Source organism: Hippopotamus amphibius, chromosome 3 (genome assembly GCF_030028045.1).
Source record: "Hippopotamus amphibius kiboko isolate mHipAmp2 chromosome 3, mHipAmp2.hap2, whole genome shotgun sequence".
Classification (NCBI taxonomy): domain Eukaryota; kingdom Metazoa; phylum Chordata; class Mammalia; order Artiodactyla; family Hippopotamidae; genus Hippopotamus; species Hippopotamus amphibius.
The window spans coordinates 146807807-146826645 of record NC_080188.1 but is presented as its reverse complement, the minus strand read 5'-3'; the positions used below and the strand labels follow the sequence as shown (position 1 = coordinate 146826645).

Below are 18839 nucleotides of genomic sequence, written 5' to 3'. Positions count from 1 at the left end.
GTCAACTGAATCTGCGGTTGCCTGAACAGGTTTTAAATTTGACGACCCAAAACTATGCATGGACAGAGTATGAAGTTTTTATTGATGACTGGCTACATTTCAGGTTGTATTTCACATTAGATTGAGAGATGAGTTGGCTTTTATACGTAACAGTAATTACCTTTTATCTCCAAATAAGAGGGAAAAAAACATTTTACAAACCTTGAAAATGTTTCTTTCTGACTTAATTCTCAATCTGTTGTGTTCTTTGCCCATGAACTAAGAATTCTTTCTACACCAACTTTTCAAGGCAGGAATCAAAACAATATTGAAATAGTTAAAATTTTCCCTAAGAATTACCCTATGACTTAAAAAATAAAAAACTCAATATATGGACAAACTAATAGAATAAATATAGCCAAAGACTGATTTTGAAAGTAAAGTTCAGAAAAACTCCCAGAATATGTATGAAAAAAGACTAAGCAATGGATAATTTGGGAAATAAAAGATTTTGAGGATAACATCTATGAAGTTCCAGATCTTTTTATTAGGATTTTCAGAAGCAGATAATAGTCAAAACAGAGGGGGAGAAAATAATAAATGAAATCATAGAAGAATTCTTCACAAAGCTGATAAAAGTTGCAACAGTCTTCAGACTGAAAACACCATGTGTTGGGTCAGCTGAAAAAAAAATCTAATACTCAGATATTACTATTCACAGTTATCATTCCATGGATTAAAAAATGCATGTGTGTGTGTGTGTGTATCCCTATATACTTCTGGAGAGAAAAAAGTAAGTTGCAAAAGGTACAAGAACTACACTGAAATTACATTTCTCATGAGCCCCACTGAATTCTAGAAGATAATGGAGCAATATTTTCAAAGTTCTCAGCGAAAATAATTTTAGCCAAAAAGCTTATGTAGTCAAAACTTTCTATTAATTAAGGCAACAATAAAAAATATTCAAATATGCATGGATATAAGTCATTTAGTACTACCCATGATTCCCATATGGAAAATAAATATTTGAAGAGTTGCTTCAAAGAAATGACAAAGAATCTAAGGAAAAAGATACCTTGAGATGTCAGAAACAAAAACAGCAGTGTGAATCCACTTGACCTTGATTTTTGGAATATTTTCCTTTAAAGAAGACAGGCTTAATGGCATTTCCTCTTCTGTGGGTCTGTTCACCTTGCCACCCTACTTAGTTCTATGCTTAATAATATTCATACAATTAAAATACTGTAAATGCTATCTACTGATTTTTAGTCTCCTAAACTAAACTAATGAGAAAGTACAGAGGACTGAGTTCTAGTTATGGAAAAGAATTTAATAGTTTACAGCAATATAAAATAATACTATAAGAAAAATCAAGAAATGTAGGAATATATTATTCAAAACTATGATAGTAGCCATCCGGAGAACAAAAATAATACATTTTAGAAGTGGTTTTTTTTTTTCAGGGAGAGTGATATTGGAGGAAGGAACATTTTCATTTTATACTGAAAAAACTATGTGCATATATTACTTTCCTAGTTTTAAGAAAAGCTTAAAATTTAAAGGGCACTTTCCTCAATAGGGGATTTTAAATTATAGTTCTTCCTTATAATGCAGCAGATAAAACAAATGACAGATATTAATGTATATAATGAAATCAAGATTTTTAAGGAAATAAAATAAATTAAGTTGCCATATGGTATGGATGGTATGACATAATTCAGGCTAAAGTGCTTTGATGTTTACATATATTCATGTGGAAAAAAGTCTAGGAGGCTACAGAGCTGCTCTCACTTCTTTTTTCAGTTCTATAGGTATTTAAAGGTTTACAGGGGCTTTTAATAATCATTTTTGCCATTGTAACACTCAATAAAGACATTCTGAAAAGTGGGATTATCTGAAGCCCAGAGAAGGGGAATGATCTGCCTCAGATCAGCCAGGAAGCAAGTGGCAGAATCAAGACTAAAATCCAGATACTGGTGGGGTTGCCAAGGCTTAGGAAACTAGGCCTCCTCTCCAAATTCCCATCAGCCTTCCTAAGCCATCCCTAATAAAAATGTGAACAACATCAACAATAATAATGGCAAATATATGTGTTAAGTGTTATGTAAAGTGAGAATAAAAGTATCTTCAGGGGAAAACAAAGTCTATATCTCTGACATCTTGGTGTGGAATCGGGATGATAAGGAAGGCTTAATAAAGGAGGTGACGGTTTGGCAAAGCCTTGGACAATGGGCATAGTTCTTAACAGACCAAACTGGGAGCAGAGCTGTGGCCAGAGTTACTCCAGATAGTGCAAGAGTACCAAAAAAAGAACTTGTGTGACAAATGCCGTCTTTTCTATTACTATTCATGTTTCTTGTAAAGTAAAACCACAGGTATCAATCCAATTAGATCAAGAATCACATCTCAAGGACAAAAGCAAAAGGCAGGTGGTAAAGGAGAAGGGACAAGAAAGCTCACATTAAAAGATTTTTTTGACAAAGGAAAACCATAATAATTGAATGTAAACCTTAGCCCTGGCTTTCACAGCAGTTGGAAAGAAAGTGAAATCATTGTTTGGTAGCAGTCAACATCTTAGCTTATCAGAAGAACAAAATAATGCAGAATAGTGTGTGCTAAATTAAAGACATCAGTAATATGCTGTGGGAAAGCAGGCAAATGCTGTAATTCTGACTAGATGGTCAGGAAAGAAATCACAGAGGAGGTAGACAGTGAGCTGCATTGAGAAGGTTTTGACTGGCAGAGGGGACAAAAGTAGAAGGAACATCTTAGAGATGAAGATTAGACGGCACCTGGATTATGGAGCAGTCATGTCATGAGATAACTGCCTTAGTTTAACAATCTCCCCTTTTCTAGAAATGTTTGCCGAACACTCACTTCTGAGCTTTGTGGCCCTGCTGACTGATGCCTAACCCAAACTGGTCCAGACTCCCATTCTAGGGTGCAAACGCGTGAAACAGAGACACTCAGAGACAGGACACTGGTGGCGTGGTCATAGCTAAGGGAGCATTCTGGAGGATGTGCAGGCCCACAAGTTCTGGCTTGGCCACCAAGGAATTTTTTTGACCTTATAAAATAATCCAGGGTCCAGCCAACTGATCCCCGTTTTACCCAAGCTAGCCAGAGTTGGTTTCTATTACATTCAACACCAAGTCTCTTAATTAATAGTCCCTGGGGAAATGGTTGTGGCTGTACTGGAAGGAGAGTGAAGTCACGTAGCAGGAACTGCTTGAGGTCTTGAACACTAGATCAAGGTGAGCGATTATCCAAAGGGCAGAACTTAGCTCTGGTTTATGATCTAAGTTTTAATGCAATATGAATTCAAGAACACAGAGGCTTTTGGTTTCACTAAGCTTAGAGCAAGTATCTTGACTGCAAAGAAAAATATCTTGCATCATTTTTTAACCAAAATTCAAGCGTGCCAGACTAAAGCTGTGCAGCTTTGGGATGATCCCAGTCATATCACACTGCAGGGGAGATCTGCTCAAACTTCCCATTCCTTTACCCTTTCCTTTTCTCTCCTTCCTTTCCCTTCCCTTCATTGACTGAAACATCTAAGTTTCAGTAAGGTTTCTGATTTAAAGGAATACTATGGTGCATCCTCCTATATCACAAATAACTGCTTCCTTGATTTATTGTGTAAGTCAAGGACACTTGTGAATGAGAATTTTCTCTAGCCAGACATACATATGGAAATTTATACGTACCAAAGTCCTATATCTAATAAAATCATTACTGGGACTGTGCTGTAAAGAAAAGAGAAATAATGGCCATCTCTCCCTCTGATTATGTGTGGTTATCACAAGATCCATAATTTGCAACAAAGGTTTACTCCAGGGAAGTCAGTGGCCACGAAGCCTGGCTGACCCAGGTCACCTGGGAACCAACCACTGATATGGCATGTAAAAGAGAACAAGCAATTCAAGAGAGGATAAAGCCTGAGAGGTTACCAGAAAATGAAATTGGAGAGTGGGAGGTGACGGCCAAGTTACTATGCTTCCCTTACCAAGTGAGTATCCAAATGAGAAAAGAGTCAAAGATACAGCTTCATCCATGACAAAACTGGATGATGAGCTTTTGATCAAATGTAAGGGACCAGACTGAATTGAAGAGCAATCTTTCTCACTACTGCAGGTAACAAATGGCTAAATAATTGGGGAATGGGAGGGTTTCTGCTTAATAACCTAAGGGATTTAAGGCCTTCACCTTCTTAAGTTCATGTCACCACCTGTGCCCAGTATGAATTACACACTAGTATAGCATTCTCATTTGAGTTGGAGCATTAATATTGATGAGACGTTCTGACCCAAGAGAGAAATGTGATATGAAATCAAAGGGATTTATTTTCCAATAGCTTAAAAAAATAAAAATAGAAAAAGACAACAAATCAGGGTGGGATGCTCACTTGAGACGGAGTTTGGGTGGGGACTAGAGTGGGTAAATAGGTACTTTTATTTCTTCCTGATAAAATTATCTTCTTGATGTTGGCACCCAGGGTGGTACCAGGCTGACAGTGGTATACCCAAAATGAACACGCCAAGAACCAGGCAGCTGCCAACAAAGGAGAAGAGGCCAAGACTAAGACTAAGTTAGCTAGTAGATGTGAAACTTTAAGGAGCCCCACTGAGTTAGTGAAAAGAAGATGATTATTAAAAAAAAAATTTAAATCATAAAGATATTCAAGTATACTTATTACATATAATGTACAAATAAAGGAAAATAGAGAATTTTAAGTATATTCTATAAAATTTATTGTTCAAAGGTATTCTTTATATTGAATCAAGATTATTAACATAAACTATAGCCATGGAAATGTGCTTATTATACTGAATTGGACATTGCTCTAGTTATTCAAATGAGATCCTAATGGGAATGCAAATATGCATATTTCTACTGGACAGTCCAGCTGAGTCTATTTGAGAAGCTAGGGTTCCTGTCATAGTGGAAAGAGCACCAATCCCAAGTAATGAGGTTTCCAAGTGGAGTCATTATCCTAAGTTGAGAAGTTCAATCCACGCTCCATATTACTTCAGAGCAAGTATAACTTATGAAGAGTGAATTATTATTGTTATATACAACATATGTATTTGTTATGATCAAAAAAGCTTCATATTCATAAATGAATTCTATCAAATGAAATAAATGGCACTTACTAGGCACTTTATAATGTGCATTAATAGCATATCTATGATTTTATTTAATCCACAGAAGCCCTATGAAGTTGCTATTTTTAGCATCCTCATTTTACAGATGTGAAAACTGAAGCACAGAGAAGATGTCCAAATGACACAGTGTTTCTGCCAAAATTCAAGCTCAGTTTGCCTGATTCCAACATTTTACACTGTTGAATGTGATTACAGTATCTCAAGTACGGATGAAGACATCTAAATGCCAATTTAGATAATTAAATGCTTTTGTGGAGAAAATAACATTCAGCATATGTCTTGGTTAGTTATAGATGTCAAATACCCAGATTACACATCCAACCACTAAATGGATTAATAGGCCAAATGCTACAACAACTTCCTTATTAGGCTTGAAGGTTATAGAGCTGTAAACTCACTTGGCTCCTGATCTGAATTCAGGCTGCTACTCCGCTGTGTCAGTTGTGTTGTATGACTTTGCGCTGAGCCCCCAGAGGAACCGCAATGAAAAATTAGCTATTCAGTATAACAAATTGCCAGACGCTGGACTCCAGCAGGTAACGGCATTTCGAAGTGCCTTGAGCTCCAGATCTCGAACTTTATGTGTTACAAGTACAATGCTAAAAACTCAAGTTTCATTTCTTGTGATTAAATACACGGCCTTAAAATGCTTTTTAATGAAAACAAAAACTACTGTAACACTTTTTATTTTCTAGCTAAGTGTCACCTATTTTCTTCACAGGGATAAATTCAAGTGGGTTACTTTGAAATGTTTGCTTTGAAAAATTTTAGTTATCTTTCCCTCCTAAAAGAATCCAGGAGTACTTCCCTGGCAGTCCAGTGGTTGAGATTCCGTGCTTCCAATGCAGGGACAAGGGTTCAATCCCTGGTCAGGGAGCTAAGATCCCATGCACCATGTGGTGCAGCCAAAAAGTAAAATAAATAAAAATAATTTTTTTTTTAAAAAAAAGAACCCAGGAATTCTAGAATCTGGATGATTATTACCTGGGTTGGGTAGCTGCTGTGGATAGATGCTACCTCAGAACTACACTGTGTTTTCATGAGCAAAGGGAACACACCCTTTCCTGCTTTTACTCTCCCTCATTACCAAAATCCCTCTCGCCAATTTGCCAAAACCCAAAGTTGTAGGAAGATTCATTCTTTTTTTTTTTTTTAAAGCTCTTTATTGGAATATAACTGCTTTACACTGTTGTGCCAGTTTTTGCTGTACAACAAAGTGAATCAGCTGTATTTATACATATATACCCATATCCCCTCCCTCCCGAGACTCCTTCCCACCCTCCCTATCCCACCCCTCTAGGTCATCACCAAGCAAGGAGTCGATCTCCCTGTGTTATGCAGCAACTTCCCACTAGCTACCTATTTTACATTTGGTAGTGTATATATGTCAATGCTACAAAAATATGGAATGCTTCACAAATTTGCGTCATCCTTGCGCAGGGGCCATGCTAACTTTCTCTGTATCATTCCAATTTTAGTATATGTGCTGCCAAAGCAAGCACAGAAAGATTCATTTTGACATAAGATTTGGGTCTCAATTTAAATAGTTAACAGAGAGTGAGGGCATCTCTTCTGATAACAAACTTTGAAATAAAAGATTAGGACACTGAGTCGCTGAGAAAGTGTTTGGGAGTAAACTGTTTCATAAAATCAAAAAATAACCACAAGAAAGTGAGGCTGGGGCCAATAACACAAAAATTGATGATTTAACAATTTTGCCCAGATTGTTCCTGACCACATAATCAAATCATGCCCTCTAACCAATGTAATATACACAGGAAAAGTCTGGTCACAAAACAGAATCTGGGCTCTGACACACTGATTTTGGATTTTGAAAAGATTTCACAGGATTGTAAAATCTGTCCCATCCAAAAATTGGTCTTCTTTCCAACTCAAAACTTCTCCAGAGACAATATTTTATTGGAAAGTAATTTTGACCAAGTCAGTACACACAAACTAATTTCTCTAAGTCTGCAAACAACTTCAATTCAAATCTAAGTGCCCTGCTTTCACTGGTTGATAAGGCTGCCTCTTCTGCTCTGTTTTCCTGATAAAGCTTGATATGTCATTTGTTCCACCATCAACTACTGATCAGTATTTAAATACTTCTTTTCCTAAACCAAAGCTGCTCCTGGGCTTCCTTGTACTTCTGCTCTGGTCCTCACATGATTGCTATGCAGTCAAGCTCTGACAGCCTGGATTATACCCACATCTCTGGGCAAATCGTTTAACCAATCTGGCCTCATCTTCCTCATCTAAATAATAAGGAAACCATCAACCTGCTTCACAGTGTTCTTCTGAGGATCAACTGAGACCATGAACCAGATGTGAAAATTGTAAAGTGCAATAAAAACATAGGATGATATCACTATTATTGTTATACAACATTCCACACAAGAGGTAGAAAAGATATAAAATTAACATGATTTTCCCCCCAGGTTTTAATTCATGAAAAAGTGCCCAAAATGGACCCTTATACAACTTTCTTTTTTTTTATTTTATCAATGCACTGGAAAAAATATTGCTGAAAAAAATTGGTTCTATAAAAGTTTTCATTTAAAGTCATACTTGAGAATCATGGTGCAAGCATGATTAAACAGTTTTACCTAAAGTAACATCAAAATACAGCTTCTCTTCCTCCTTTAGAAAAAGGTTATGTGTGTGTGTGTGTGTGTGTGTGTGTGTTTATGTAATTTGAAAACTAGTTTTCCTTATCACTTAATACGATAAGGTCATATTATGTCTACTGCCCTTGCCTTTCATTGCAATATATCTGCTTTGGCAACTGTTTCTTAGATAGGATGTTCTATGAACTCGCAAGTTATTTCCCCCTCAGATAAGTGATCTTGTCCTTTTTATATTAAACTTTGTCTCTTTTCTGCTGAGAGCAGTACCCCCAGGTAGTCAAATCTGTTCCATGTTAACTTGCCTTCAAACTGAGTTGCTTGGGGCAACGTGCCATTACGGAGTCCGTCAAAAATTTTAAGAGCATGGAGGGTAAATTCAAATGCATTCCTTTCCATCCTCCTCTTTTTCTTCATTCTCCCACCAACTCTTCTTTCCCCTTTCTCTTTCTCTGTATACATACCTGCAAAACTGTCTCAAAAAATCTTGCTATGAAATCTACATTTAGCAAATGAACTCTCTATATTCACATGATATTGAATATAATGATTCTATTGATTCTCCAGACTAACACTTCTCTACGAATTTGGCAACACTATCTAATCTATTCTCACCTTGTGTCCACTGTGATTCCTTTGAAATTTCATTTTCATAGTCCAATACTCACATCTTCAACTGTTTCTTGAGAAATCTGGTTGTCATGGACTATCTATTTAAAGAAAACCAACTAAGTTCGGAACACTATTTTCAGTGACTGCAAAACTGCAGCACGCAATGCAGACAATTTTTCACATAAGCTAGGTGTAAAGACAGATACTGTTCAAATTTCATAACAGAATATTTTATTTTGAAAAATAAACCTTCACCAAACCAAACACAGAAGTTTACAGAAAATCAGTAAGACATAATTACACTTCTATAGCACCTTGAATAATCGAAAAGGAGCCCACTGACAGCATTAGAAATAGTCAATAGGATTATAACACTGACAAAATGGTAGCATGTGTCTAATTGAATCAGAAATCAAATTACAATTGAAGTTCCATTTCTTAAGGCTATTTTCATGCACTTATAATTTTACCAAGCAAAATAAGAAAAAAGTAAGTTTGATAGACACTTTTAAAGATGACTGTGAAACTTTAGACTATAAATAAAACTGTCCTAAATCAAACTTTAAAAGGCAGCCATTTGACACCAAAAGCAAAGGGAACAAAAGCAAAAATAAACAACTGGACTACATCAAGCTAAAAAGGTACTTCACAGCAAAGGAAATCATGAACAAAATGAAAAGGCAACCTACCAAATGGGAGACAATATTTGCAAATCATGTATCAGATAAGGGGTTAATATTCAAAATATATAAAGAGCTCCAACAACTTAACAGTAAAACAACAAACAACCCAATTAAAAAATGAGCAGAGGATACGAATAGACATTTTTCCAAAGAAGATGTAAACAGACAGGGATGGCCAACAGACACATGAAAAGGTACTCAACACCACAAATCATCAGAGAAATACAAATCAAATCCACAAAAAGATCTCTTGCACTTGTCAAAATGACTATTATCAAAAAGACAAGAAATAACAAGTGTTTGCGAGAATAAATAAATGCACATACAAACACATATACTGGAATGTTCTTCAGCCATGAAAAGAAAAAAACAAATCTTGCCATTTCAGACAATATGGATGGACCTTGAGGGTCCAATGCATTCACCTGCGTTATGCTAAGTGAAATAAATCAGACAGAAAAAGATAAATACTTTATGAGCTCACTTACATGTAGAATCTTAAAAACAAAAAACACAGAAAAACAACAACAACAACAACTGAGCTCATACATACAGAGAACACATTAGTGATGGCCAGAGGTGGAGGGTCATTGAGTGAGAAGAAAATGGGTTAAGGGGCCCAAAAAGTACAGACTTCCAGTTATAACATAAATAAGTCAAGGGGATGTAATGGACAGCATGATGATTACAGTTAGCAATGCTAGACTGCATATTTGAAAGTTGCTAAGAGAGAAAAATCTTAAAAGTTCTCATCGTAAAGAAAAATTCTGTAAGGATGTACAGTAACAGATGTTAACTAGACTTACTGTGGTGATAATTTTGCAATACACACAAATATTGAATCATCATGTTGTACACCTGAAACTAATATAGTGTTGTATGTCAATTATACCTCAATAAAAACCAAAAAAGGTAGTTATTTTCAATAATAGTTAATAGCTTTAGGAGATCAATAAACTAAAATGAAAACCTGAATGCCAACTACTTTAAGCTCTTCTAAAAATTAAATACACTCTACATGTAGTTCTGAAAGTTTGTTTCAGATGTGATTTCTTAATTCAAAGAAAAATCAATAGGTAGAACCACCACAGATTTGAGTTGGAAGTGGGGAGTCTATTTGAGTTGGAGGTGAGGATTGTATTGCTGGATTTGGGGTTTGGGGGTGAAGGAAAGGAACGTCACAGAGAAAATTTTTTCTCATGATAAAAAGTAACCTGAGCTGACTTCAAACAGTAGTGTCTTCCTTGAGATATGTATAGGTAACTTGCAGATATAAGTTATTTTGTGATTGGAGCTCATCTCAAGTGCAACAACAGCCAGCCTGCATCCCTAAAAGGGCCCTTGACAGTGTGCTATTTCAGTTGATTTTGAAAGGTTCATCCTCTATTCCCACTTCCCTACCTACTCTACATATTATATAAGATAATAACAAATGATAACACCTATGCGGTGTTTGCTAAGTGCCAGGCACAATTCCAGGTATACTATATCAGGTAGGAACTACTATTATATCCATTTTTCAAGTAAAGAAACTGAAGCACAGAGAGATCAGTAACTTGCCCAAGGTCACACTTTCAGTGGTATGCACAAATCACATGTATAATTACATTGACTCCCAAATATAACGGAATAAATTTGTTCTCTGTTAAAGACTTCTGTTTAATTCTGTTCCAAGTAATACATTCTATTGTTTTAGATACATTCCCTTTACTGAAAGCAGATTTCTTTTCAGATTCACTTACAGCAAGATTTTACTACTTACATTAAACCTATCACTGGGTGCAAAGCACCCAGTTTTAATGAGGCCTGGGTTACTGTAAGGAATATAGTGTATAAGGTAGAGGCATCTTTTCATAAATACTTCTTTCATAGAAGAAACAAAGGCATATTTCAAAAAAGAGAATTTGTGAATTTAAGACACAGTTATAGATTGTGTCTGAAATAGGTATATTCATACATGACTTATAAATCATATTTAAGTATGCACTACCAGAACAAAGCCTATTAATACATAGTAAATAAACACGCACAGTTCTATTACAATACATGGAAGTCATCAAGCAGACAATATTTTTTTCATTAAACACTGAATCATTGTGTCCTGCCAGCAGCATGAAATAAATTAATGCTTAATATTTAATACTGTATGATAGTAATACTGAACCAAATATGTATTTTAAATTTTATATTATTTGACATTTCAATTTTAACTAAAAAGTATTTCTAAAAGGGTTGAAAATGTATGCCTGAAAGTTAACAGTTTTAAATTTAATAAGTGTTTCAGGCTTTTTAATGCCACCTTATAGTCATAGCATTTTATCCTTTAATGATGATTCAAATCCAATTTCAGAAAATGTGAGGCATTTATAGCATTAAAGATATGATAATCTTCAAACAAAGACATTCAAAAAATCAAAAAATACAGAAAGGTCATCAAATCACCTATGGGATTTAAACAATTATGTATAAAATGATCAGTTTAGAGATGAAATTTTTTAAATGGTTAAATCTAAAGATAGACAAAGCACAAAACACATTATTAAAATATGAGTTGACCTTACGTGAAAATGCAGCTTTGCATTTCGTATATTTTGCACTAACAATTTTTTTAAAAAACAGCAATAGGGACCAAAAGAAATCATTTCACTGTTGTCTAGAAGAAAAAACAGATCATTTTATCTTCCTGTTAGGAAAGAGAGAAAAAAGTTCTTAAAATGTGTGGCATTCTGTGCAGACAGGCACAAATAGCAGCCAGTATCACAGGTATATCACATCCCTTTGGCATCACCCAACTTTATTTCTGTCGATTTTCAATCACAAGGAAAAATGCAATAAATCGGTTTATAAGAACCATAAAATGTGTAGAAGTGACAAAAAAAATAAGCTGTTGAAATTTCAATACCTCCACATCTCTTTCTGTATCTAAATTTTTATCTAATAATATAATTCTGCTGCTTCTGCTCATTTCCCATCTTCTTTTGTTATTACAGAGGACATCTAAATGTAAAAATATTATTGCGAGCAAGAGAAGAAGAATTAAGTATGAGTGCAGAAGCAGGGGAGTGTGTGGGTATGTTTGTGTTTTCTTTGTAGAGTCCAAAATCCCTTTGGATTATTAGTGAAACTCAGACAGAATTTTAAAGCAAATACAGGGATATGACAACTAAAGTCCAACTTCATAATGTACAAGACTCCCCTGTCCTAAACTGTAACACTCCTTGAGAATAAGGAAACTTTTTTTTCCCACTATTTTATTAACAATTATTAACCATCTGATATGTGCCAGACACACTCCTGGACATACTGGATATTTTCCCTCATGTAATCTTTTTAAAAAATTTTTTTAAACATTTTATGTAATTTTTAAAGGTTACTTTCCATTTAAAGTTATTACAAAATATTGGCTATATTCCCTGTGTTGTACAACAAATCCTTGAGCCTATCTCACACCCAATAGTTTGTACCTCCCACTCCCACCCCTATATTGCCTACCACCCCCCCCCCCAACTGGTAACCACTAGCTCGTTCTTTATTTGTGAATCTGCTTCTTTTCTGTTATACTTACTAGTTTGTTATATTTCTTAGATTCCAAATATAAGTGATATCACACAGTATTTGTCTCTCTCTGTCCGACTTATTACTTCGCATAATGTCCTCCAAGTCTATTCATGTTGCTGCAAATGGTAAAATTTCATTTTTTTAAGGCTGAGTAGTATTCTATTGTGTATATAATCCACGTCTTCTTTATCCGTTCATCTGTGGATGGACGCTTAGATTGCTTCTCTATCTTGGAAACTGTAAATAATTCTGCTATGAACTCTGGGGTGCATATATCTTTCCAAATTAGTGTTTTTGTTTTTTTTGAATACATACTCAGGAGTTTTCCACAGTGGGTATAACAATTTATATCTCACCAATAGTGTACAAGGGTTCCCATTTCTCCACATCCTCGCCAACATTTGTTATTTGGGTTCTTTTTGACTATAGCCATTTTGACAAGTGTGAGGTGATATCTCATTGTGATTTTGATTTGCATTTCCCTGATGGTTAGCGATATTGAGCATCTTTTCATGTGCCTATTGACCATCTCCAATTCCTCTTTGGAAAAATGTCTATTCACTTCTTCTGCTCATTTTTTTAAATCAAGTTGTTTTTTTTTTTGATGTTTAGTTGTATGAGTTATTTATATATCTCAGATATTAATCCCTTATTGGTCATATCATTTGCAAATCTTTTCTCCCATTCAGTAAGTTGTCTTTTCATTTTGTCGATTAACTCATTTAATCTTGACAACAATCCCTCTGATGTGAATTTTATTACCATTTATTTCTGATGAAGAAACAAACTAAGAATATTAACTAATTTGCCCATTTTAGCTAGACCACAATTTCAACTCTGGCTTTCCTTTCAGCTGGTAAATGTTTCTTAGGACTTTCTGTTTGTACCAGGCCCTATGCTTAGCTCAGTAACTACCCTACAAATCCACCTCTCTTTTACTGTACCACATAGCCAGTCCCTGACATCCAGCAAGGTACCTAGCCCATATTAGGTTCTTAGTGAAGGTTCACTGAATTATTTGGTTAAGTAAGTTGCCTGTCTCTACAAAATAAGCATTTAAATAGATATCTGGACCCAGGGTGATATTATCTTAAAATATCTTGCTATTCAACACTAAAATACATATTTTAAAAATTATTTTTAAGAAGAGGAATTAAATCAAAGATGATACAAACAGATGAGGGACATACCATGTTCTTGGACTAGAAGAATCAACATTGTGAAAATGACTATCTTACCCAAAGCAATTTACAGATTCAATGCAATCCCTATCAAATTACCAATGGCATTTTTCACAAAACTAGAAGAAGAAATCTTATGATTTGTGTGGAAATGCAAAAGACCCTGAAGAGCCAAAGCAATCTTGAGAAAGAAAGACGGACTTGGTGGAATTAGGCTTCCTGACTTCAAGCTATACTACAAGGCCACAGTGATCAAGACAGTATGGTACTGGCACAAAAATAGAAAGGAAGATCAATGGAACAGAATAGAGAACCCAGAGGTAAACCCAAGCACATATGGGCACCTTATCTTTGACAAAGGACGCACGACTATACAATGTTTAGAAAAAAGACAGCCTCTTCAATAAGTGGTGCTGGGACAATTGGACAGCTACATGTAGAAGAATGAAATTAGAACACTTCCTAACACCATACACAAAAATAAACTCCAAGTGGATTAAAGACCTACATGGAAGGCCAGACACTATAAAACTCCTAGAGGAAAACATAGGCAGAACACTCTATGACATCCATCAAAGCAAGATCCTTTTTGACCCACCTCCTAGAATCAGGGAAATAAAATCAAGAATAAACAAATGGGACCTAATGAAATTTAAAAGCTTTTGCACAGTAAAAGAAACCATAAACAAGACAAGAAGGCAACCCTCAGAATGGGAGAAAATACTTGCCAACAAAGCAACTGACAAAGGATTAATCTCCAAAATGTACAAGCAGCTCATGCAGCTTAATATCAAAAAAGCAAATAACCCAATCCACAAATGGGCAGAAGACCTAAATAGACATTTCTCCAAAGAAGACATGTAGATGGCTAACAAACACATGAAAAGATGCTCAACATCACTAATCATTAGAGAAATGTAAGTCAAAGCCACAATGAGGTATCACCTCACACTGGTCAGAATGGCCAACATCACAAAATCTAGAAACAATAAATGCTGGACAGGGTGTGGGAGAAAAGGGAACCCTCCTGCACTGTTGGTGGGAATGTAAGTTGGTACAGCCACTATGGAAAACAGTTTGGAGGCTCCTTAAAAAACTAAAAATGAAACTACCATATGACCCAGTAATCCCACTACTGGGCATATACCCAGCGAAAACCATAATCCAAAAAGAAACATGTACCATAATGTTCATTGCAGTACTATTTGCAATAGCCAGGACACGGAAGCAACCTAAATGCCCATCAGCAGTTGAATAGATCAAGAAGACGTGGCACATATATACAATGGAATATTACTCAGCCATAAAAAGGAATGAAATGGAGCTATATGTAATGAGGTGGATAGAGCTAGAGACTGTCATACAGAGCGAAGTAAGCCAGAAAGAGAAAAACAAATACCGTATGCTAACTCACATATATGAAATCTAAAAAAATGGTACTGATGAACCCAGTGACAGGGCAAGAATAAGGATGCAGATGCAGAGAATGGACTGGAGGACACGGGGTTGGGGGGTGGCGGACGAAGGGGAAGCTGGGACGAAATGAGAGAGTAGCGTAGACATATATACACTACCAACTGTAAAATAGATAGCCAGTGGGAAGTTGCTGCATAACAAGGGGAGATCAACTCAATGATGGGTGATGACTTAGAGGGCCAGGACAGGGAGGGTGGGAGGGAGACACAGGAGGGAGGGACTATGGGGATATATGTATAAATACAGCTGATTCACTTTGGCATACCTCAAAAACTGGTACAAGAGTGTAAAGCAATTATTAAAAAAAAAGAAAAAAGAAAATGTTGTGAGTACTCTGAAAAAAAAAAAAAAAAAGAAGAGGAGGAATTATTGCACTGATTATGAGCATCAAGAAAACCCACGTCAGATGGCAAATACCTGTACTTCAAACTCACACAGAGAGAGGAAATGTGGTGCAGCTTCATGTGCATTCCCTCAACCTAGTGTATAAATAAACCATCACACAGTCATCATCTAATTATTTCAAGACTGTGTGATTTGCATACACCCCAATTCAGTTACAAACATCACATGGGTGTAATCTTCTAATGCATTTTCATAGACTCAAGGCATAATGCATAGTGTTGGCCAAAAAAGCAACATAAGGAAACCACCCAATGCAAAGATTACTTTGTAATCAGACATCAAGGAGTTTGAAAGCTACCTCTGCCATTTACAAACTACCTCACCTTGGGCAAGTTACTCTACTTCTGAGCCTCAGTTTCTATATTGTAAAATGCAGAGGATTATAACTGCACCTACCCCTACACTTCAGAGATTACTGAGGACTAAATGACATGCAAAATATTTAGCACATGCTCAGGTCAGAGTTAGGGTTCATTAAATGTTAGCTTCATATCAGAATAAGAATTAAGGAAGCTGGGAAATAAATTTTCTGGTAAGTCTGGAGTTGAACAGACTAGATACCTTTCTACTCTCTAACCTTTAAAGCTTCTTGGTATGTAGGAAAATGACTGTTCCTGAATCAGCTAATCTCCGTAATGTAGGATTCCAGAAAAATCACCTCATTTATTTTTCTTAATTTAACAACATCCTTTTTAAAGCACAAACACACACTTTTTCATACTACCATTTAAAATAACTGCTTATAACTTAATATTAAAAATGGGACAAATTACTGATTTTTTTTCTAAATTACTCTATACTCCCTCAACAAATTTTGCCTTTTCATTCTAAAAAAGAAAACACCAATTTCTTCCAAAGGCATCATCAAACCCAAAGATTAGTGATAAATCTGAACATTTTTTAAAATGTCTCAGAAAAAGAAATTATATTAGCCACTTATTCATATCTTAAATGAAAAAATGTATAAGATTACAACTAGCTTAGATAATTGTATTCCTCCTATTAGGTGATACACAATTTTATCTCCAAATTACTAATTACTTTGATATAAGATGTCTGAACCACCAACAGATAGATATATCAAACTTTTAATTTCTAAGTCTTAGCCAAAAAATCATATTGCTCCAGTAGAATACAAATAAATGTTTTGTTTTTTAACTTTATAAGCTACATGCAGGTATGAGGAAACTCAGGTTGAGAATAGTCCTCTGAGGGAAGCCAAACAGAAACTTTTCTTGTTAGAAGCAAAACCCACTGTATCTTAAATAATCACTCTTGTTTTATTCTATCACTTGGATATTCATCTCCTTTTGAATCAGTATACAATTTTTCTGGATACAATAAGTCAATACAATCATCTTCGCAAGGGCCCATTTTAAGTATCTTTTCAAACAAGCAGTAGAAGACGGGAACAAAGCATAAGCTATGGCAAGGCTAAAAATTAATATTATTGCCTACCAAAAAAAAAACCTGCCCAAACTTGGCACAGGTACACTAAATAAGCAAAAGTGGTAAGTCTTGACAGCCTGGGAAATATTTAGAGGGTAAAGTCAGACATCTAGGACATCTAGGCATTCACCTCAGTCACCAGAGTGAAGATTAGCAAACTGAGACAACAGCTTTGTAAGAAGCTGAGAGAGCAAGCAGTTAGGAAAACCTGTTCAACAGGATAATCCTTGAAGGCTGGCAGTTGCTCTGAGGTAGTACAGAAAGAAAATGAAGCAATTAAAAAGGAAATCAAACACCTCCTCTCCAATATATCTTTCCTATTGTTACCAGATGTGAAACACAAATCCCATCATGTTATTTTCCTACACAAGACGGTACCAACCTAATCTGTAATACGCTGATTTTCAAACCTTGCTTCATGCAACTCCAATTGTTCTGCTGAGGAGCCAACACGACGTTAATGGCGGGGGCGGGGGGGGGGAATCCAGTGTCTCTATCAACCAAAGCAAGTCCATTTTTCTCGTTTGTGTAATTGGGGTTCTGTTGTACAAAACTCTGAGAAGAAAATTCTGCTGGTAAATAACAACTAAAAATGGTTGTCTCGATATAATTGGTTCCATCTTCCTTGGCTGGTGTTGGAGACATCCATAAACAGATGCTACCCTACCTTTCAGAACTTCCATCTCTCAACGCTCCCAAACACTCCAGCCAATGCAGTCAACACGACTGGGCTCTACAACTTCCCTGTGCATCACCTCTTCAGCCACTAACCCCGCTGTCAAGAAGGCCTTCGTTCCTGCTTTCGTGTACCGTGTTCAATTCAACATATTCTACACAACATCTGTGGACAGAATACTTTGTTAAATTAGACAGGTCCCTACCTTTAAGTAGCTTTCAATCTAGTAGATAAGAAAACAAAATAATTAACAGAATATAAATCAGAATAAAATCAACGTTAAAAAGAAAGCCATGCTAGGGCCTTTTGAGCTCAGTATCTTCCGGGGAAGGCAGAGGCCATGTGGTCAGAGGTTAGGTGCTCGACCTTGAACCTTGGACATTCGGGGGGGGCGGGGTTTCTGAATCCATGGCTAGCCTGCCCAGAAGACTTTTAAAAGTCCCTCAGTTTGGGGTAAGGTGGTCAAGCAGTGGGGAAGGGAAAGGGGGATGATTTGGAAACTGTGGCCTACTGGGGCCTAAGAGCCGCATCTTACACCAAGATCAGTCCCCTCGGGCTCTTCCCTTAGGAAGGCAGTCACTCAGAGGTCACCAACCATTCACTGCCCCTCACTTGCCCCAACTCACCTTTCAGCCAGTGTTCTGGACAGGCTGCCCACATTTCCTGGGCATGTGCCATGCTGTGGCCAGCTTTCCCTCCAGACTAGGCTCATTTATTTGGCTCTGTCACCCCCAGCTTCCACTCCCCAATTGCTCTGGAACCTCCTCCGCTTCTCGACCCAGCTGTGTTCACATGTTATTCACTTACTCATTCAATGAATATGGAAATTTATTTAATCATTAAAAGAAAGAAAGAAAGGAAGGAAGGAAGGAAGGAAGGAAGGAAGGAAGGAAGGAAGGAAGGAAGGAAGAAAGAAAAAAAGCAAGCAAGCAAGCCAAACTCCTACAACTTCTGAGGGAAATGGGAAAAAGCAATTTCTTTTTCTAGTGGAATCAGAAAAGGTAAGGATATTTGAACTGGATCTTGATGGA

At 36.3% G+C, this 18839-nt stretch overlaps 1 protein-coding gene and 1 non-coding gene across 2 annotated transcripts in view; both read right to left on the bottom strand.

Moving 5' to 3' along the window:
- The window catches only part of SMYD3 (SET and MYND domain containing 3), a 684321-nt gene that overhangs the window by 428664 nt on the left and 236818 nt on the right, over nt 1-18839 (bottom strand). The gene's annotated exons all lie outside the window — the stretch shown is intronic.
- On the bottom strand, nt 6542-6646 carry LOC130850551 (U6 spliceosomal RNA). The gene has a single exon (XR_009052923.1). It is a non-coding gene; the product is annotated as a U6 spliceosomal RNA (small nuclear RNA).